Here is a 20,577-nt window from a genome sequence, read left to right on the forward strand (position 1 = left end):
TGTGTAAATCTATTCTTACCACAAAATGCTATACTTTTACCTAAGATGTACAGCGCTTCCCAAATAGTCCAGCAAAAAAATTAAACACCGGAAGGCATGTTTGCACCTCAGTATTACACATTACTCCATTATTTCCATAACGAACCAGACTTAAGGGATCGATATTAACATAATAACATGGTCTCAACCACGAGGAGCTGATATCCACGACTCACACACATTTGCACAGATTGTGCAGATGATTTGACACAAATCTAATATAGGTAAAGTAGCACACTGACACAGTGCGAGAGCTGCGAGATCCCTGCACGGACGTTCAGTGCAACTGTTGACACTGGACACGGATATTGGTGTGAAATTGGGTGTTACATCAGGTTCACGATTATTGCACAGATATAGCGATGTGCATGTACCTGCCTGTTTGGCTGCTTGTACTATTCAGGACTTACATTTTATGGTAGACATGATGAGGACATTTCCAAATTTCAAACTTTCAGGCATCAGTGACAAAAATTATGTCCGATGCAAATCCCTATTCTGACTTGTACCATATATTCCCGTGTGTTGTTTTCTAAGGTGAACAACTGACTTGCTTTTGCATGTGTTTGTGACGGGTGACGCCGATAGGGCAGGCTACGCTCACCTTGTCACGAACACTTGGTATCAGTATTTGATAGTGGTTCATAAACACATACTATTGCTACAGTCGGAATCGTACAATCGACTCTGCTTTTAGAAGAGATTTTTGTTCAGAGTGGAAATGGTTTTGTCAGTTTTATTTATTATAGTCCCGGCCCACTAAGACACCTTGCTGCCGTTCAACATGAACACCCCCCTCAGACACAGCACACTGACTTCTAGCCGATCGGTCCTTGTTTTAGCCCCTTAATGACAAACGCCAGTATTATCTTGATCGTCTTTTGGTATGAAGAGGCCATGGTATCGAACCTCCAACCTTCCGTTCTCAGGGCAGACATTCTCCGTAAGACCAAGGCGGCAGTCTCACACACCAATCAATACAAGGAGAGTGTGTGTGTGTGAGTCAATATTTTACCTAGCATCTGCGGTATTTCAGCCTTACAACGACGAGAACAGGTAACACTTTCATTAAAAGCAGTAAGTAATATCATCTAACAAAGTAGATGTCTGAAAGTAGAAACACCTACTCCATCAACTATAGTTAACAAGACCCACATGGGTTTGGGCTGGTGGTGCGGGGTCTTCGGCATGACGAGCACGCGAATTAGAAACCTCCCTGACATGAGACTGCAGTGCATGCCCATACTACTGCAGAACTATTACCATTGTGTACGAGAGTTCACGTACTTATTATTTACGAACCCAATGACACTGCTGTTGCTTCCTCTGGGTAGCTACAGTCAATGAAAAATACACAAATATATTCTGGATGAGAAAAAACAGCTGGGCACATATATCGAATGTTCAACCATGTTCATTAAATATTTATATATTTGTGCACTATGCTTCCGAATCACAAACTCAAAGAAGACATTCATCAGGAAAGGTTTTGTGTCCTAAGCGATTTTGACAGATCCGTATTAAGTACAATGGGAACTGACATCTTCAATTGCTCTATAAATATTCATCAATATGTCAAATCCCAAGTTTGTTCACAGAAAATCCAGATTTGTGCACACATGTATAGCACAAAAGAACGACATCGCTTTCTCAGTAATATGTTAATTGCCATCCCTATTGTCCATAACAGATAACTAGGTGATCTCTTCCAAGTGGCATCAAGTTTAAAAAAGGCATTGTTATTGTTGACAATGAGGCATTGCAACTGTTGGCCAACGGAACTGGTAGGCATGGCTATGTATGTGGAATGTTGAAAATGCAGTATTGACAGTTTTGACAGTGGACTGACAATAGGAAATTGGCATTGTTGATATTATAGAAATAAGTAAACTTGCTAGATGAGTTGAATTAAAAACGAGATATGTCAACGGTCTTATTCGAGCATTTTAAAATTTAGACGTTTTCGGGAAGTCTTTGACGTAAAGTTTAACAGACATGTTCAGATATAGACATTCTAAGAGTTCCCTTATGTTAATCCTATCTTTGTAACATCCTCTATCATTCTAGTAACTTACAGTGTTTCTCAAATAGTCATCAAGTAAATTACAACCAAATCTCTGGAGAAACAGCATGAGGTACTGAAAGCAGGGACGACATCATCCATAACTGTACAAATAGACATGTTTGCACTGAAGCACTACACTTTACTCCTCTGTGTACTAATCAGCGATCAGGCTAATATAATTCCAGCATTCCATCCGGGAACGCAGTACAGTCTGAATGGTCAAATGGTCGTTCCAGCCTTAACAAGGTCTTTGAGAGTCCAATTAGCTCAGCTCATAAATGGGGCATGGCCACTTGAACAGTAAACTTTCCCTCTGGAGATGGAAGCCAGTGAAAGCATCAGAAGCCTTCTTGTGACGGACAGGCATTTCTGTGGGCAATACGCGGCAAGCTAGTCTGACAGGGGGAGTGTTGCAAGGGATGCCCCCTGGGTCGAGCGACTGGTAGAGTGATTCCTCTTCACAGGAGGCCGGACCTCTTTATTGACTACCAGCATGTTAAGTGAATTTCGGTGATCTGGCAGTTTCTGACCTTTAATATAGAACTGGGCAGGCATGTGGGTGATAGTCGAATCGGCGGTGAAATAGGGTTCCCGTCATTCCAGACACTTCAATATGTAATTATATATAATTATGTAGAAAAATTACACCGTGAAGGCATTGTTGTAAGTCGGAACCGTGTTGTATGACCATGATGTGTGCTGATTAATCGGTGAGACGATGTGTGGACGTTTATGCAAACAAAAGATTCTCTGAGCTCCTTTAATAGGGGCTGGGGTCCAAATATCAAAATGCCCTCAGATACTGCACTATGCCGCCCCAAAAAGATACTCGCGATAAGGACGGATACATATTCACAGACTGATTGCAGGATATTTGTCATACAAAAGAGCTTATTAGGAGGAAATTTCCTTAACGCTGGAATTGCTGCAGCAATAAGCGTGTTGACATTTTTACGGAGGAACAGCCATTACGAGGAGCGAGCAGGGCAGTATCTATTGGGCTGTAGAGGCTAAACTTACATGATGCATCAGAAGGCAAGTTAACAACGGGACTAGAATGGATGTGGAGGTAACAATATGATCACCCGTTTCGCGAACATCTGGTGTCAACATGGTGTATTTTATCAGGACACGAATGAATTGGATTCAGATATGAAAAAACGCTAAGGTTTGATGTTTAAATACCTCGTCCCATATACATGTACAGACTATACCCAGACTGAATTTTATCTTCATAATCAAATCTCACATTGTCTTATTAACAGTGACACCACAGTGACTAATGACATAAGGAAGAGAATGTATGGACATCAACGTCTTTATAATGGGAAAGAAAACGTTTCTGAGCTTACGCTTACTCCTTCATTACGTGAATAATGAAGTTGACATCCATAAATTCTTGTCCTTATGTGTATCATTTTTAAATGCCTCTCAATGACTTGACTCCTCACGTCTTCCGAAAATGTGTATTACAAGCTCACTCACTCACTCACTCACTCACTCACTCACTCACTCACTCATCAACTCACTACCTTACTCACTCTGTAACTTAAGCACTGTCTCTTTGGTGATAACGTATAAAGCGCTGGAGACTAATTTCTCGATCTGACAAGTATTATCCGATCTTCGTTGTCATGACGAGTTGCGGTTTAACATTTAGATGCATACATCATTCTTCCTTATAAATAGCACATGTTTCCTATTTGCAAGAAATGTACAAATAGAATTCTATATTGATTATGCCTTTCATTTTTCTTCGTTTGGAATTCATGCAGATAATTGTATGAATTAGCAGCTGACAATTATTACTTTGTTTCATATTTTTAAGTGTTCAGCAGCAAGAGTTTCAGTGCATGCTAGTTACAGTTTATATTTATTTAGGGATTTATGTTTTTTGTGGCCTTAATCAATTGTCATTTTAAATGAATTTTAACATATTTGAGAAAACGATAGAAATGTCAGGTGATCAGCCACGTGATCGATATTTAAAAGGACATTGCGATGACGCATATAATCGGATTACTTAAGAGACGTGAGGATCAAGTTCCTAAATTCCTTTTTTTCCTCCTGTATCACAGGGCACTCTGACCCTACATGAGGGAATATTCAAAGGCTTTGGGATATCGCATAACATATTCGCAACCATGGCACTTTGTCCCACAGACCTGCCAGCAGTCAAGTGGAGTCAGAATATGTCAACCAACTACATAGCCAGCCACAGCCCGACACATATCACTGCAGCCTAATTTGATGTGCATTGTTCAGGTCATGATCAGGTATTGCCCACAATAACCAGATATATTGTCGCATCGTCAATGTTAAGTTTTGGTTTTCAAGATATGAATCTGTCTTTTCAAATATTGTTAAATCGGACGTGTATCTTTGTTATTGTATGGTATTGGTGTCGTTTTTTTCTGCTGATGCACATCGCTCTATGACATTATTCCCTTTCTTATTAAGGTCTATTTACACCAAAAGAGTCCGTAGTAAGCCCTCGCGTAGATGGCAGCGTAAGTTGAATAACTGAATTTGAATGCCATTCTAAAAGTGTAATGACGTTGTTTTGAAAAATGATCATGTTAAATTGTAGGTTTTTTTGTAAGTTAAACCTCTTATTTCTCAGAGTAGATTATGGCTCCGCCTGGCGAACAACGTGTTGGTAATTCTGAAAGATAGTTACCCTTGAGGAATACGAAAACTGTGAATGAAAGGACGTGTAGAACGCCTCCGTGGTCTTGTGGAAGAGCGTCCGCCCGGAGAGCGGAAGGTCCGGGGTTCGATCCCCGGCCGCGTCATACCAAAAGACGTTAAAAGTTGGTACTTATTGTTACCCTGTCTGGCGTTCGGCATTAAGGGGCTAAAACAAGGACTGGTCGGCTCGGAAGTCAGTATACTGTGTCTGAGTGAGGTATTCATGTTAACCTGCGGCATGGTATCTCAGTGAGCTAGCACTATAAATCGGCATCAGTCCGGACTAGTACAAAAAGCCACACAAACATATACACGTACATGCATGTCGCTATATAAGTGCAATAATCTTGGACGCGACGTTAAACCCAATTTCACCTCACCTCTGGCCGTGTAGGCATGATGACGTCACAGCGGTGCAGTATGTGCCAGCAGTAAGTTAAGGTTTCAGGATTTCACATCCAAGAGTGAGTGAGTGAGTGTGGTTTAACGACGTTTTGAAAGTATTTCAATTGTGTGTTTTTTTAAAGTTGGGGAAGGTATTGCAGGTTTAAGATGTTTACCATTATAGCGAAAAAATGCGTGTACATGTATGGTGCTGAGAAAACCCCTTCCCAAAAGTAGTTGAGTGAGTATGTTTTTACGCTGCTTTAAGCAATGTTCCTGCAATACAACAGCAAGTGACACCTGATATGGGCTTCGCATATTGCATGCATGTCGGGCGTGAGAAGCTACGCTTTCACCAGCAGGCTACCCCAACGCTTCTTTCCCAGAAGTGGCGTTAATGTTTGGAACGTAGATAACTGTCACCAATTTTGTTGGACAAAGTCAACCCGCACGACAGAATATCTGTAATCCATCACTGTCAATCCATGGTGCTGTTTGCAAGTTACTATTCACTGTATAATAGACATCATCGAAATCAATGGTTCCATTGAAATAAATAAGCTATCCATAGGGAAATATCAAAGTGTCATTGACATCATTTAGGAATATACTTTAATACAAAGGCCATCATCACGGTACATACAGTATGTGAACCCTTTTCTAATCACGGTTCAAATAACGGTCCTCGCGTATTGTGTAAGATTGGACAATTTGGCGGAAGTAACAGGTTCCTAACATATCAATTTAGACAATAAGAACCAGAACTGTATCGATTTTTGAGCAAAGTTTGAAGAAAAATAGGATATTTTAGACTTTTTTAAAGGTGATTTACTTCTTGTTGGGTTTGAGGTACGGCTTCACGTTCCCAGCCGATTAGCCAAATGCCCTCTCCGTCTGATGTACGAGATGCCAGCCAATATCTCTGTAGCTTCTCTATTCCATGTTTGAACTGATCAGATTTACTGGGTTTAATGTAAGTACTGTCACTCTACTAATTTGGTTATTAGGTCAAACAGGTGAGAAAAACAGACTTAGGCACGATGTAAGGTTCATATAAAAGTAGATTTAAGTTACTTTCATGTAATCGTATGCGACCTTGTGGAATTACATCTCCATTTGTCAAAATTACAAAACGCTGATGAAGTTCATATCTTGGAATTTCCGTTTTCGAGCTATTTGTGTCTTAAGTGGGGTTACTAAACAAATCAGGCGTAAGAGATTGTAAAATTGAGGATTTTTAGACGTTCGGGTCATGAATATTGCCTTAATCTAAAATCCTCGTTGTTATCAGCGAAAAAGGCCTCAGATCGTCTCCGTTTATAAAGTCTCCTGTCACGTTTTGTGTGGAAATGTCAACATTTTTTCGAAAATATGCTCTGTATGTTTGGTATGAATTCTCATTATAAAGACAAAAACTTCATGAACTGTCATCGGGGTAGTGATCTATCCTGAACAGGGTGGCGATCTATCTGAAACAGGGTGGTGATCTATCCGGAACATTGTGGTGATCTATCCGGAACAGGGTGGTGATCTATCCGGAATTGGGTGGTGATCTGTCATCACGGTGGTGATCTATCTGAAACAGGGTTGTGATTTGTCATCAGGGTGGTGATATATCCGGAACAGTGCGGTGATCTATCTGAAACAGTGTGGTGATCTGTTATCACGGTGGTCATCTACCCAGCACAGGGTGGTGTTCTGTCATCAGGGTGGTCATTCATCTTAAAGCAGGGTCGTGATGTGTCCTGATGGTGTTCATCTAACCCGGAACAGGGTGGAGACCTGTCATCACTGTGGTGATCTATCTGAAACAGGGTTGTGATGTGTCATCAGGGTGGTGATCTATCTGAAACAAGTCGGTTATCTTTATTTATTTATTCGTACATGTGTAGACCAACGGCCATGGTTAAAGGCGTAATGCAAATAGAACTGCAATATTTCTAATTGTAGTTTGGTCATAGTCACACATTAAAGTATTAAATGTATCTAGTATAGGATGGGCATAATACTTTTCATAAATATATTGTTGCCTTATATTAACATATTCTTTACAGATTAACAAAAAGTCATATTTATTTTCAACACAACCAGTATTACATATTTTACAAATCCTCAACTCTCTTGGTGTATTATACCGTCCTGCTTCAAAATGTAAAGAATGTCAGCTGCAACGGAAACGACTTTTTGCCGAACTACATTTACCAATAGTTAAAGCAAATAAATATGGTTCAGCACAGAATGATGTTTTTTAATAGGGAATAATAATGTATCTTAGAAATTTTAGTTTCTGTTCATAAATCCATTGTTGTGGTAGAAGTTTCTTCAGGGCTGCTAACTAAAAGATTCATAATAATGAAACGAACATGTGCCACGATTCCGTGTACAATTACCATGTCCTTGGTCTAGACACATCTGGTGATTGCCGGTTAAATTCATTAACAATTGAGAACTCTGCATGACCTTCATCTGGTGATCAATAGTTTCTTACACGATTACAACCACAGCAAGAATTAGTTCGATCATTAACATACGCAAACAATTCTGATCATATAAGTCTGCTAAAGACATTCCAGTCATATGAAAGATATCCTCTAATTACATATAACGTCTAATGTGTACAGTGGTAGGATAATAGCATCAAGGATCCCTAATGTCAACACTTAAAGCTGGGGAGGCGAAAACGACGCTTATACGTATGTACACGATCAGGGATACATGCACTGCTCTCAACTCGAAATGGTTCATACATTCAATTAGACAACAGTCCGCAGTAAATTAAGTACGACCAAGCATTCGTCCACAGTGACCAGAGGCTATCTTAGCAACAAATAGCAATTCTGACCAAATGAGGTTCCAATCTAACATCTGGGCCACTGAGAATTGACGGTTTTAAATAGGTGCGTTTGTTTGTATGTCTCTACCAAACCCATCACTCATAATTTGTCTGAATAGGATTTCCGCCTTGATATATCCGTTGTGGGATCCATATTGGCTTCAATGTCAATGTAGTTTAAGATTATAAACGACATCAGTAGCTCCCTACTGGGATTTCTGGTTATTTTGATTTGTTGTGTGGCTGCGGTGAAAGGTTTGAATGTTTGCATATTAATCACACTTGTCCCTGACATCGGGGAAAGATCAATTCCGCACGAAGTTAGAAATAGAAATATTGAACCGCACAACGCACTACAATATCTTACACACTTGATGAACTGTTACGTTTGCATTTTATTCAAGTGAGTGAGTGAATGTATTGCGCCGCAATGTTCATTCGATATCACAGCGTTTCGAGTTTGTGCCTCAGGCAGCCTGTGATCGATTCCAATATGGGCAACGATCCACGCCGTCAGGGTTAGGAGTTGTTATATGGCAATGTATTCTATTGTTAAACAATGATTGTAACTGCGTTACATTGTTTCTGTTGAGATTCGGAAGACGCTCATTGCATTGTGTTTGGACAGTGATTAGTCGTCAGGAGTGTAGTACTATTTAATGTAAGCAGTCGTCAGGAAGTTACTATATGTAGATGTAAGAGTGGTGTGGTAACTTCCGGAAACTGCGAGACTCGTCTAACATTGGAGAAAGCCTTACTGCGCTGTTTCGCATGCATCTCGCATCTCTCAAACATTTCGTCTCTCACGCATTTCATGACATCGATCGAAACCAGTTTTCATGTGAGGATCGCTCTTCATCCCCGATTCCATGCCGAGCCCATCTCGGAATTTTGCAGGGTTCTCACATGCGACACTGGGACTCTACTAGAAGTCTCAGGGAATGCGTAATACGTAAATGTATATTCAAAAGACAGCGTCAAAACAAGCATGAATATATATGACATTGGTATGTGCAATTTACACGTTGACCCCTAAAGTCAGAGTAATGCAATGTAGTGAGTTACGCATGACAGTGCATATCATTGTGCACCACGCAGGATACTCATACGGTAGACTTTGAATCTTCTCAAGGTCTAATAAACATTAGTCTGTACCGTGCTGTGTATTGACTTCATGCATCTGCTTGGTAAGTACATATTAGACGTATATAACGCTGTATATTGTCAGAGGGAAATCTTGCTTCGTCTGATTGTCTGGCACTTATTAGACGTACATAACGCTGTTTATTGTCAGAGGGAAATCTTGCTGCGTCTGATTGTTTAGTACATATTAGGCGTATATGACGTTGTGTATTGTCAGGGAGAATACTTTCTGCGTCTCCTTGCCATATACGTACTAGCAGCATAAGACGCTGGATATTGCCAGAGGGACGTATTAGGCGTATATAATGCTGTATATTGTGAGAGGGAAGACTTGCTGCGTCTGCTTTCCTGGTACATATTAGACGTATATAACGTTGTATATTGTCAGAGGGAACACTTGCTGCGTCTGATTGTCTAGTACATAATAACATTATGTTCACGGGACTGAACAACTGTAAGCTCTAAGACAGTGTTTTCCCCAAACAATTAGAGTGCATTGCCACCACATTATGTACAATCCATCTGCTTTACTTTTACGGACTCTTGACTTTTCTCTTGACTGATAACCGTACAGAATGAATGACCTCATTACGACTGCAAACATTCTATAACTATTTTACATGATGTAGACTTGTATCTGTGAGAGTAAATGTTCTCACAGCAGAACTGTTCCATTGTGTAGCAACCATATCATACCTTCTGGTAGCAACATATTCATATGCGAATACTCGTTTTTTTACTGGGCATTTAAACGTTTAAGTTGTTATTCAAATAAATGCTTAAAATATGAAGGATATTCAAATCATGTAACATATAAGGTTGGTGATAGACACAGCAAAAAAAGTGTAGGTTTCCGTCTTCCGGAAACCTTCCGGAAACCTTCCGGATACCTTCCCATTTTGGATCCGGCCCGGATACCTTCCGGAAACCTTCCGGAAACCTTCCAAAAAAAATGTCAAAATTTGGGGGGGTGCATTTGGTTCACTTAAGTGTGAAACACATAAAAAAATTAACTTGAAAATACCAAGCAATTTGAAGGTTGTTGAAGGCATCTGGAAGGTTTCCGGAAGGTTTCCGGAAGGTATCCGGATGCAAATTTTCTTCATGACTTGCTTCTGGTAAATGATGTTAGCCTGTGCATTACAGGTACCTGTTGTAATATTCTGTGTTATCTTAATGGTAAATATCCTCCTAAAACATTTTTGGAGAAGAAAATTGTTCAATTTCATATTTTGTCCTTTTCGGATGTTAATGGTATTTAATGAACAAACATCAGTTCTTGTATAATGATATCCTTAAATTTCATGTCCAGACTTCCAGTTTGTACTGAGAAAAAGAAAAAGTTACAGGTACCTGTTGTAATATTCTGTGTTATTTTAATGGTAAATATCCTCCTCAAACTGAGATATGTGGGCATGCATTGTTCACAAGTTGTTTTGCGACATGGGTCCAATGTGTGAAGCTTATTGCTGGTGTCCGCCACCATGATATTGTTGCAATATTACTAAAACTGGCAAAACAGCATTCTCACTCAGAAAAAAATGGAAAGTCATTGGCTATGTGCTTTGGCATTTGGCCCTGGTGAGATTAACAGATTAGTTTGGAACGGTGTCAGTACTTGTTATATCGGGACAGTGTAGTTTCATGGGAATATAAAACAGAATACAATTGTCCCAAATTGGTGCATAAGACTAATGGCATCCATAGAAAACACCTAAATAAAGTACAGAAAAAATATCAATGTCATTTGTCTACTAAGGTGGAACTACAACTTTTGTTAAGTATTTATAGTAGGAAAACATTCAGGGCATTAGTACATTTCATATTTGTTCAGCACCTATGTTATGGCTGATCAGTATTATATATCTTTATGCTAATGAAGCAAAACAAATCATGTTTTTGGAAAAAAATCTTATTTATTGATTATATGGCATTTCATTGGTACATATCACAAATTGAAATTTGATCAAGCAAGAAGAGGAACTAGCATAAAGTAACCAGTGGTGTTTGCAAGGCCTTACAGAACAGACACTTCAATGCCATTTTCTAAATAAACAAATTAGTCAAATCTCAGAAGAATTTTATTGAAGAAGAATATCTAAAGTCAATTATGTTTCTGCAGTAAACCACAAAAGTCATTCAGATTTGTATGGTCAGCATCGGTGTACACAACCTGGACATAGTCACAGTGCTTTGGCATAAATTCATTCAGACTTCATTAGTGTCATAATAAAACCACCTACAGTTACACTGATGTGGCATTATTCATTCATAATCATCACTTTCTGAGGTGAATCTGTTGCTTGTTATCAGGAGTACTGTTCATCTTCCGGCGAGTCCCTTGTCTGAATTGTGTGAGCAAGATCTTCTTAAATGTAGCTGGTGTCAGATTGTGAAATCCAGGTACCTGAAACATTTCATAACATCTTTAGAAACTTGTTAGTCAAAAGTTATGAAACACACATATTTACAAATGTTTAAAGTTGTTTTCTCAAACAGTGAGGTATTGACAATTTATCTTGCAACTGATATTTAACCAATCTTTGAACATGTAAATAAGCCATTGCAAACAGAAAAGTGTTCAGAAAATACAAAAATGTATCCGGTCTTCTAAAACAATACCACAAGGTTCACCTGAATTTTGCTTGAATGTTTGCATTACATCAAAATGTAACGAAGGGTAAACAAGACTATGCAAAACTAAGTTACATAGGTTCTTATACATAAATACATAAATGCAACTATTCATAATTATCAAAACACATGTCATGTAAGTGATCTCAAAATACAACATAATGAGCGAGTGAGTTGGTATAGTTTCATGCAGCTTGTTAGCAATATTCCAGCTATGGGCTTCACACATTGTACCCATGTGGTGAATTGAACCAGGGTTTCAGAGACTGTTTCACCCACTAGGCTACCCTTGCACACCAAATACAAAAGAAAGTATATTAGGAATTCAGACAATAGATATTCTCACCAAATTCATTAATTCATTAATGGAAGCTATATTGAAATTCAAATTTTGACAAATTAGGATGAGACTGTAGAAGCATTTATCTAAGTTATTATGGATATTAAATATCTACCGTTAATTGGTAGTCCATCATAGACAGTGATAAGAAATTCAACTGAAAAGTACAACCTGAACCATCAACTAAAAACTATGTATATTACATTAAAGGGGCCGGTCATGTATTACCGGTATGTTCTCATTCATTTTTGACACAACCCTCCCTGAAAGAAAATGCAAAGCACTTTATATTTTATTGTCCATTTTGTCAAAAGTCTCCCCTAGAGACTCTCACATTTTGGGGTGACCCTCCCTGTTTGTTCTGATCTGAATTCAAATATTCATGACTCATTATCATATTTTATCATTCATCCTATCTTTTTTGAAAATTAACTAAATGAAGATTAACAATAACATGCAAATCTGCCAAAATATTGGCCTGGCAAAGTTTAAATTAATCATAATTACTGTTATAAAGTTTTGGATCCATCGTCTGTTTCTAAATACAGTGAAACCCAACTTTGACTTGTGTGGCATTGTTGAATCATCTACCCAATGTTCTTTATGCATTGATATGCATCTGCACAGAGTGGTCAAAGTCTGTGTCTGACACATAGTGTGCTACAAGGGAGACATCAGTTTGTGTCTAGCCAAACTGTCTGATAATCTCAAGGGCTGCCTTGGTAGCATCAAGGGATGTAGCTAATCCTAAATAAACATAAAACAAGTGACACCATCTCTTCTACAGAACACATGATCAAAGCCTGCCCCACCTTTGATGTTTATTACCTTGCTACTCTAAAAACAGCTAATTAGCAAAATGAACTCAATGTCAACTCATTGTGGACTAGGGATTAACAGGGCAATTAGTGTCGAGTGGGTATTAGTACTTGCAATTGTCTGTTAATTACTTAATTGAGTAATGACGGCTTAGTCAGTTGTGCCTTTACAACTGCTATACAACTTATCGAGTCAGTTTACTATGTAACATGCTTCTTGGGACCAAGGAAATGTATCTTGCTGGATAACAGTTTTTTTCTAATTTATCAGAGATCAGAAATAATAATAATGACGTTTTTGATGTGCATTTCTTTGTTGTGTTCACTAGGATGATGGTGATGGTGTTTCAATTATTAGACACTATTTATTCCAAAAGAGGAATAAGGTTGGTGAAGAGGCAAAGCTTATTTGAACAACATATATATTGATATACAGAAACTGTACAACAAACAGATTAACTGTATCTACAGTTGAAACTATCATGATGCAAATTTTCAATGAATCAAAGTCATATCTTTTCAAGACTCAGATCAGGTTGTAGTGATTGAAGGTCACATTAAACTTGCTAATTTCAAATCATTCATCCCACACTTATGATTTGGTTTTCTGTTTTATGCCGCACTCAAGCAATATTCCGGCTTTATGTAAATAATCGAGTCTGGACCAGACAGTCCAGTGATTGACATCATGAGTATCGACCCACACAATTGGAATCAATGACATGCATCAACCAAGTCACCGAGCCTGATCGCCACCTGATGGCGTTAGTCAACTCTTTAGACGAGCATTGTCGCCCGTAACGGAAAGTATTGGGTTACAAATATCCCTTGTAAAACCTTTCAACATGTTCAAATGACACATCAAAAGGCCATTGTGAAAAATTGCAACATGTTAGGATTCTTAAATACAGTTTCAGCTTGACATTGAGTACTTTAAACTTTAAAGTGAAAAATACATTCACAACAAGTGAGCTGTGTCTGCCAATCAGAGTCGGTGAGTAAATTGGAGTAGGGGACTAATTTCGAAGGTAAACTTGTTTCAACGTTTAACAACTACATGCATTTGTGTTTGTATGAGACGACGTGTGTTTAATTCCATATATTTCACTTCAAAGCATGTTATCACAATAAATTGAGTCGGGTATAGGATAAGTTGGAGTAGAGGCTAATTTCTATTGTAAACTTGTTTTAACATTTCACAATTATTGGTCTTTGCAAGTTATCAATCCTAGTTTAATTTCATTCATTTTACCAAGGTAAAAAAAAAATAAGGTGTCATTTTCGTCAAGTAATAATCGCCGTTTTCGCTTTCGGCCAGTATTTCGCCAGTCAGTGCTGTTTTGCTAAGGTGTCATTTCAGCTATAACCCGCTTATTGCACATTATTAGTTTCAATTTATATTTATAATCATTTTAACCACTGTAATAAGTAAAAAATGAAATAAAAGTATATAGAAAATAAACAAGCACTTGTTATAAAATGTGCATCCGCAGGCAATATTTATAAGATAATCCTGCATGTAGCTGTGGCCATCACACTGAAGATGCACTTTACTTCTTTCTCATATGTCCAAATTACAATGATTTAAGACAGAATATGTACTATTATGTTAAGGGATATGATCTAAATTCAATTCTATTAGGTAATCCTGAAAGGACGTCAAAAATAAACTTAGAAATTCTTAAATCAGTAGAAGACTACATTCAGCTATCCAATAGGTTTTGTGATTGTACATAGCATCTTACATTTATAATACTATTCCTTGCCGTATATTGCAGTACACTATTACTACTAAAAATGCGACCTGACAGCGCCGACAACGTTGTTTCTATAATAAGAACATGTATATAATTGTATTCCTTGACTTTACTTTTGTCATATCATATTGTATTCTAATTCTGGAGCGGTATTCAAATAAGTTTTTGCTTGTTTACCCATCCAGTTCACATATAAATGTTTAAAACAATATTTAGTAAACAAATAATTTAAACTCATGCAACAACATAGCGTGTGGAGACGATAGACCACTGAAAAGAGCATATATGCACATCCAATGACCCCTGACATCACAAGGCATTGTTTTGCCAGTGTGTCAGGCAACAGAATACTACGAATTACATCACAGGGTACTGTGACCTGTTTGAAAAGTTAGGTACTGTATTCTAAAGGTAGGCCCAAAATTCTAGACAATCCAGTGATTGATATTGTGAACATCAATCCACACTGTTAGATGGTCACTGTCAGATGCCATGAACCAGGTCACCGAGCCTATCACCTGATCTATTAGGTTATCTCTTATGGGTGAGGCTAAAACGGCACCTCAGCAAAATGTCACTGATTTCTCCAACGAAAACAGCACCTTGATTTGGCAAAAAGGGCTACTAATTGTTGTCTGTTATCTGGAGAGACATGTTGATTCCTGGCCGAAATATATATAAATGAAATTTCTATAAAATAACTATTTATTTCCTACTTACTAAAATAAATATGACATATATAGTATACCTGTTGTCCAGTTTCTTGACATTTTCGCCAGACTCAGGTTCAGCTTGACATTGAGCTAATCTGAGTAAAGCTACTTAAAACTTCAAAGCATGTGATCTTTCAATGATAAGTTTAGTTGCACCTCCCAATCAGAATCATGAGTAAATTTGAGCAGAGGCTAATTTCTAATGTAAACTATTTTTAGGTGACTAACATTTAACAATTATTTGTGTTTGCAAGTTTAATTGCATTTATTTTACTTCAAAGAAATCAAAGCATATTATATTTTCACAATAAGTTTAGTTGCATCTCCAAATCAGAGTCGGCAAGTAGATGCTATTTTTTAATGTAAACCTTTTTGAACATTTCTCAGTTATTTGTGTTTACAAGTGACCATGCAAGTTTAATTTCATGTATTCGGGCATATTCAGACCCAAGGTAAAAAAAATAACAAGGTGCTGTTTTCACCAGGCAATAGTAGGCGTGGTACTATTTCCCTTTATAGTATAACCCTCTCTTACAACTAGCATAGGTTGATGGGGACCAATTCCAACCCGGAATCCCCAAATGAGTGGGTATGGTTTTATGCTGTTTTTAGCAATACCACGGCAAGGGACACCTGACATAGACTTCACATATTGTACCCATGACAAGAATCGAACCTTGGTCTTCAGCACTTCAACCACTAGGCTACCCCACCGCCAAAATTCCCAACATAATAAACTTGTCATCACGGTATTCTTCAACAAGTTCAAGTGAAAATATCCATACCTTTCAAATGTCTTATCTTCCACTTCACAATGTTCACTGTTGCAAAACTCCTGTCATTTAATTTGTTCTTGATTATTCACACCTGCAAAAGTAAGTTTAGTCGATACGGTATGAACTAAAAAAATGAGTCACTATAGAGTATCTAGATAAAGGAATATAAATAAGCAAACATATTTCTACATCATATACATTAGCAAGGATTAACATAAGTTAGGTAGATTGCTTATCCTACAAAAATTAAATCACACATTTACTAACATATGTAAAACAGAATAAGTGGCTTACAGAAGATAAAGAACTTTAATACGTGATCAATATTATTAACATATTCCTTACCTGAATCAGAGACCATATAACAGTCTATGTATTATGGTCTCTGTCTGAATATGTCACATCTTCAGCTCCTTGCAATCGAGGTTGTGAAACATTTCTGCTGTAGGAATATTACATCCGCTGGGATATCCCTTGTCACACTGCCTGGCATGGTAGGCAAACGCATATTCCATACACCACATAGGTATACTTCCTAATACACACTGTCGAAATCCCCGCGGCTCCCAATATGGCCTGTATGAACTGTAATCGGCCAACCTCGTCTCTTTCCGTAACTGCTGCAGAAATGACCGCTCGTCATTCGTGACCAACTCGTGTTATTCCGGGACAAACAAGTCTACCCATAATTCCCTGTATGGCCGAGGGCGCCATTTTGGAACACAAATGTAAACAAACACTCAAACCTCGTGTAATCGATGTACATCGTGATGCTTGATTGCGATATGCTTACCTCGTGTATCGATACATTGTTCTCAATCACCTCTAACTCGGAATCCCTGTCGAAATCCACCTGAGCCATCCACAACGAGGACGTCAAGTATTTCGAAAACTCGATTGACAGCCGAAGGAAGGAAGAGCAGCTTGCAGATGCCAGGTACGTAGCAGGGCTTCGAGACATAATGTTCCATGATTTCTATACAGAGATCTTATGAAATGGATTGATTTAGATATTTTCCTGATCTCCATGTTACTACTGTAAACGTCAAGGGCCTTTTAGTTTTGTTGTTTTCGGAAACCCTTTGTTATTATTATGATCAAGTGTTTGTTGTGACATGGTATTTCTTTTTGGGATTGCATAAGAGCTACAGGTGCAGGACTTTTAAGGGTCGTGTCCTTATTCTCAACATAACGCTGGGATTTGATGATGAGGGTTAGTTACCAAGGGTATAAATCTGGCAAAGTGCATGTCAAACAAAACGTGGCATTCAATTCCAATCATGTGTTGCCACCTGAACCACCTGAAAGTGAGATATGGATTACAATGAATAATGACAGCTTATCAATCTTTAACAAATTCACTCTGAAACATTGAAAGGATAAAGACAAGTTAGTTGTTTTCTGTTTCAGCATGTTCAGGGTTTCTGGGCAGGTTCACAGACATCCTCAGGGAGGATACCAAGTATTGAGTGAGTATTTTTGTTTGTGATAAATACAAACTACATGTATTCATCATGGTATATTTCAATGTAATGTGAAACATCACACTCACAATAGTCCAGCTCTGTGATGGCAGCCTGTAAATAATTGAACATGGACCAGGCAATCTAGTGATTGTTATTTTCAGCCAAGATCCATGCCCTCAGAGTATGATGACAACCTAGTCTGACCACTCAATTCATTAGTTGATTAGTGTTTGCAGCGGTAGAAACTAACACTTTCAGTCCACTAGTCCTAAAATGATAGCATATAGCAAAACCTTTAAAATGTCAAAATGACTAGTGCCAATTTCTAACCCTGGTGTTTGGATGTTGTGTTTGTGTGTGTATGTATGAGTGTATTTAGGTTGGTTTGTTGTTTAACGCCGCACTCAGCTATATGACAGCGGTCTGTAAATAATCGAGTCTGGACCAGAAAACCCAGTGATTCATATCTTGAGCATCGAGCCACGGAATTTAGATCAATGACATGCATCAACCAAGTCAGAGAGTCTGACCACCCAATCCCGTTAGTCGCCTTTTACGACAAGCATAATGGCCTTTTACGGCAAGCATGGGTTGCTGAAGACCTAGTCTACCCCAGAATCTTCACGGGTCGAGTGTATTTAACTTAAATCATGAATCTTATACTTGTTTCTCTGTGCTTTTACAATGTAACCCAAATTTTCTCGGGAATAATAAAGTATTCTCTTATTTATATCATTTCTGAACAAAGTGTCATATCAAGGTTAGATCTCTGTCAAAACAGTGCCATGGAAAAGCCAAACAAATAGCCTAGAAATAAAAGTAAATACTGCATTGCATTAATCTGCATTTCAAGAAAATGTGGCAATAATTCATGGAATGATATTCACCTCGGTGAGGATCTCTCTGCATTGTCGAACAAGTTATTTCCTATGTAATGTATGTGTTGAATGACCCTGACTTTGTTGTCAAAATATTGTTTTAACATTTGTTAAATATGGGGATAAATGTCATCTCTGAATGTTTGACATGAATTATTATGATTAGGGTAGTTCTAAGTCGGAATCATAACCGGGGTCTTTTCATTTGAATCAAATGTACAACATGTACAGTTTGGACATTTCTGTGATGTGAATGCTACTTATGTTTGTAGAATGTCCGGATGAATAAAAGAGACAGTCATCCGTGCAGCATCAATGCAAAGAAAGATCATAGAAGAGCAACAGTGAGTGGTAAATATTTTGAAATTATTCTGTTTGGTTCATATGGTTATTTTGCAAATATGTCTTCAGTTTGTTCCTTATCGCTGTAGGCACGGATGTCCTATTATCTAAGGCACTACAATTTTCTGTGCAGAGTTGCATCTCTTGGGCTTAGCAGAAACCTATAGTCATGGGTTCAAATCCTGGTTCTCCCCGGGTTAAAGCGTTCGCTCGTCACGCCGAAGACCCGGGTTCGATTCCCGACATGGGTACAATGTGTGAAGCCCATTTCTGGTGTCCCCCGCCGTGATATTGCTGGAATATTGCTAAAAGCGGCGTAAAACCATACTCAGTCAGTCAGTGGTTCTCCCCGATTATGTTGCTAGGTTTGTCAGCATTATACACATACTCGTGGGATTCATCAAAGACCTGCATCACTTAAGACTTTCTTCCCACATCAAACTAACATGCGGTGATATATCTGGAATACTGTTCAAAGCAGTGTTAAAGCCAAATCATTTATTTAACACTGCATCCAGCAAAAGTTTGGCTATATGACAAGGATTGTGAAAATATATTTTTCCATGTTGATGAGTTGAAACAATCACTAAATGACATCTCTTAAAAAGATTCCCAGCATTCCAAGCCTAATTAATAGATAAGGTTGTGATTGAGTAGGCTCATTGATCACATGTAATCATACCACAGTGATGTGGGATATTGTCCATAATAGTTATCATCGGTTTGTCTGGACCGAGTTCATAACATTAGTCACTGGTTTGTCTGGTTGAGATTTGAGATGTGATTATCTTAAATGTTTAGCATATAACAAGACTCACATATGACAACTTAAGTGATTTTGCTGCCTTCTATCTGTAAGTACATGTGGCAACAATTCTTTTTGATTGCTAAAATCTTTTTACATAATGCTGCAGAAACTGAAGTCCTGCTTGAGATCCCTGGATGAGTACTCCAGGTTGACAGTCTGGAAGGACCAGACAAGGGAGTCCTAAACAGAGGCTGCACCCCTTCAGATATCAGAGGTGATTTGCAGACAGCGATGATGAGGGTCCTGTTATTTCAATGGAGGCCGACCGAGAAATTGTATGCCAAATGGTACTGGGACACACAAAGGCTGGTCTGGCTAATGTGAGAAGACCAACCAATGCCAAGCTGGAGTGGAATTCTTCCAGGACATTCAGGAAATTCTTGTAAACACTTGAAAGGAATGATAAATGGGACTTATTGTCTTTAAGTGTGGACCCAAGCACCAAATGGAAAGTTCACAATTCTACTAACACAATGCAGCAGAGATAGAGTCTAACTGGTATCCCCTCATCCTGGTTCCTGTTCATCCATGGCAATATAGAAAGAAAAAGAGGATTGAGGGAAAGTAAGTTATCTGAACTGGTGAACATAATCCGTAGGTACTGTCAAGCGAACAGTTATCACACTCTGTTATGAGTATTGAAGAATAGGATGAAATTGCATTCTGCATCAGGAACCATCATGTGGACACTGTTCAATGTGCGATATACTATAGGCATATGAATAAAAGAAATTGATAATTTGATTGTTGCTTATGTTTCATTTGCCAGCTGTGTAAATGGGAATGTTTCATGATTTTGCCTCAGTTTAATAGCCACACTTATCTTATGAAACCATGCATTGCTTGGGCATCTCAAGATAAATAACACATGTTTCCTTTGCTCTGAAAAC

General features: G+C 38.3%; 1 long non-coding RNA gene across 1 annotated transcript; it reads left to right on the plus strand.

The window, feature by feature from the left end:
- Positions 1–16,955: 16,955 nt before the first annotated feature.
- Positions 16,956–18,864, plus strand: LOC139471228 (uncharacterized). Its single transcript, XR_011653822.1, has 3 exons — positions 16,956–17,130; positions 17,604–17,662; positions 18,810–18,864. It is a non-coding gene; the product is annotated as an uncharacterized lncRNA (long non-coding RNA).
- Positions 18,865–20,577: the final 1,713 nt, after the last annotated feature.

This window comes from Haliotis cracherodii, unplaced genomic scaffold (assembly GCF_022045235.1).
Source record: "Haliotis cracherodii isolate W230 unplaced genomic scaffold, xgHalCrac1.p SCAF_22, whole genome shotgun sequence".
Lineage (NCBI taxonomy): Eukaryota > Metazoa > Mollusca > Gastropoda > Lepetellida > Haliotidae > Haliotis > Haliotis cracherodii.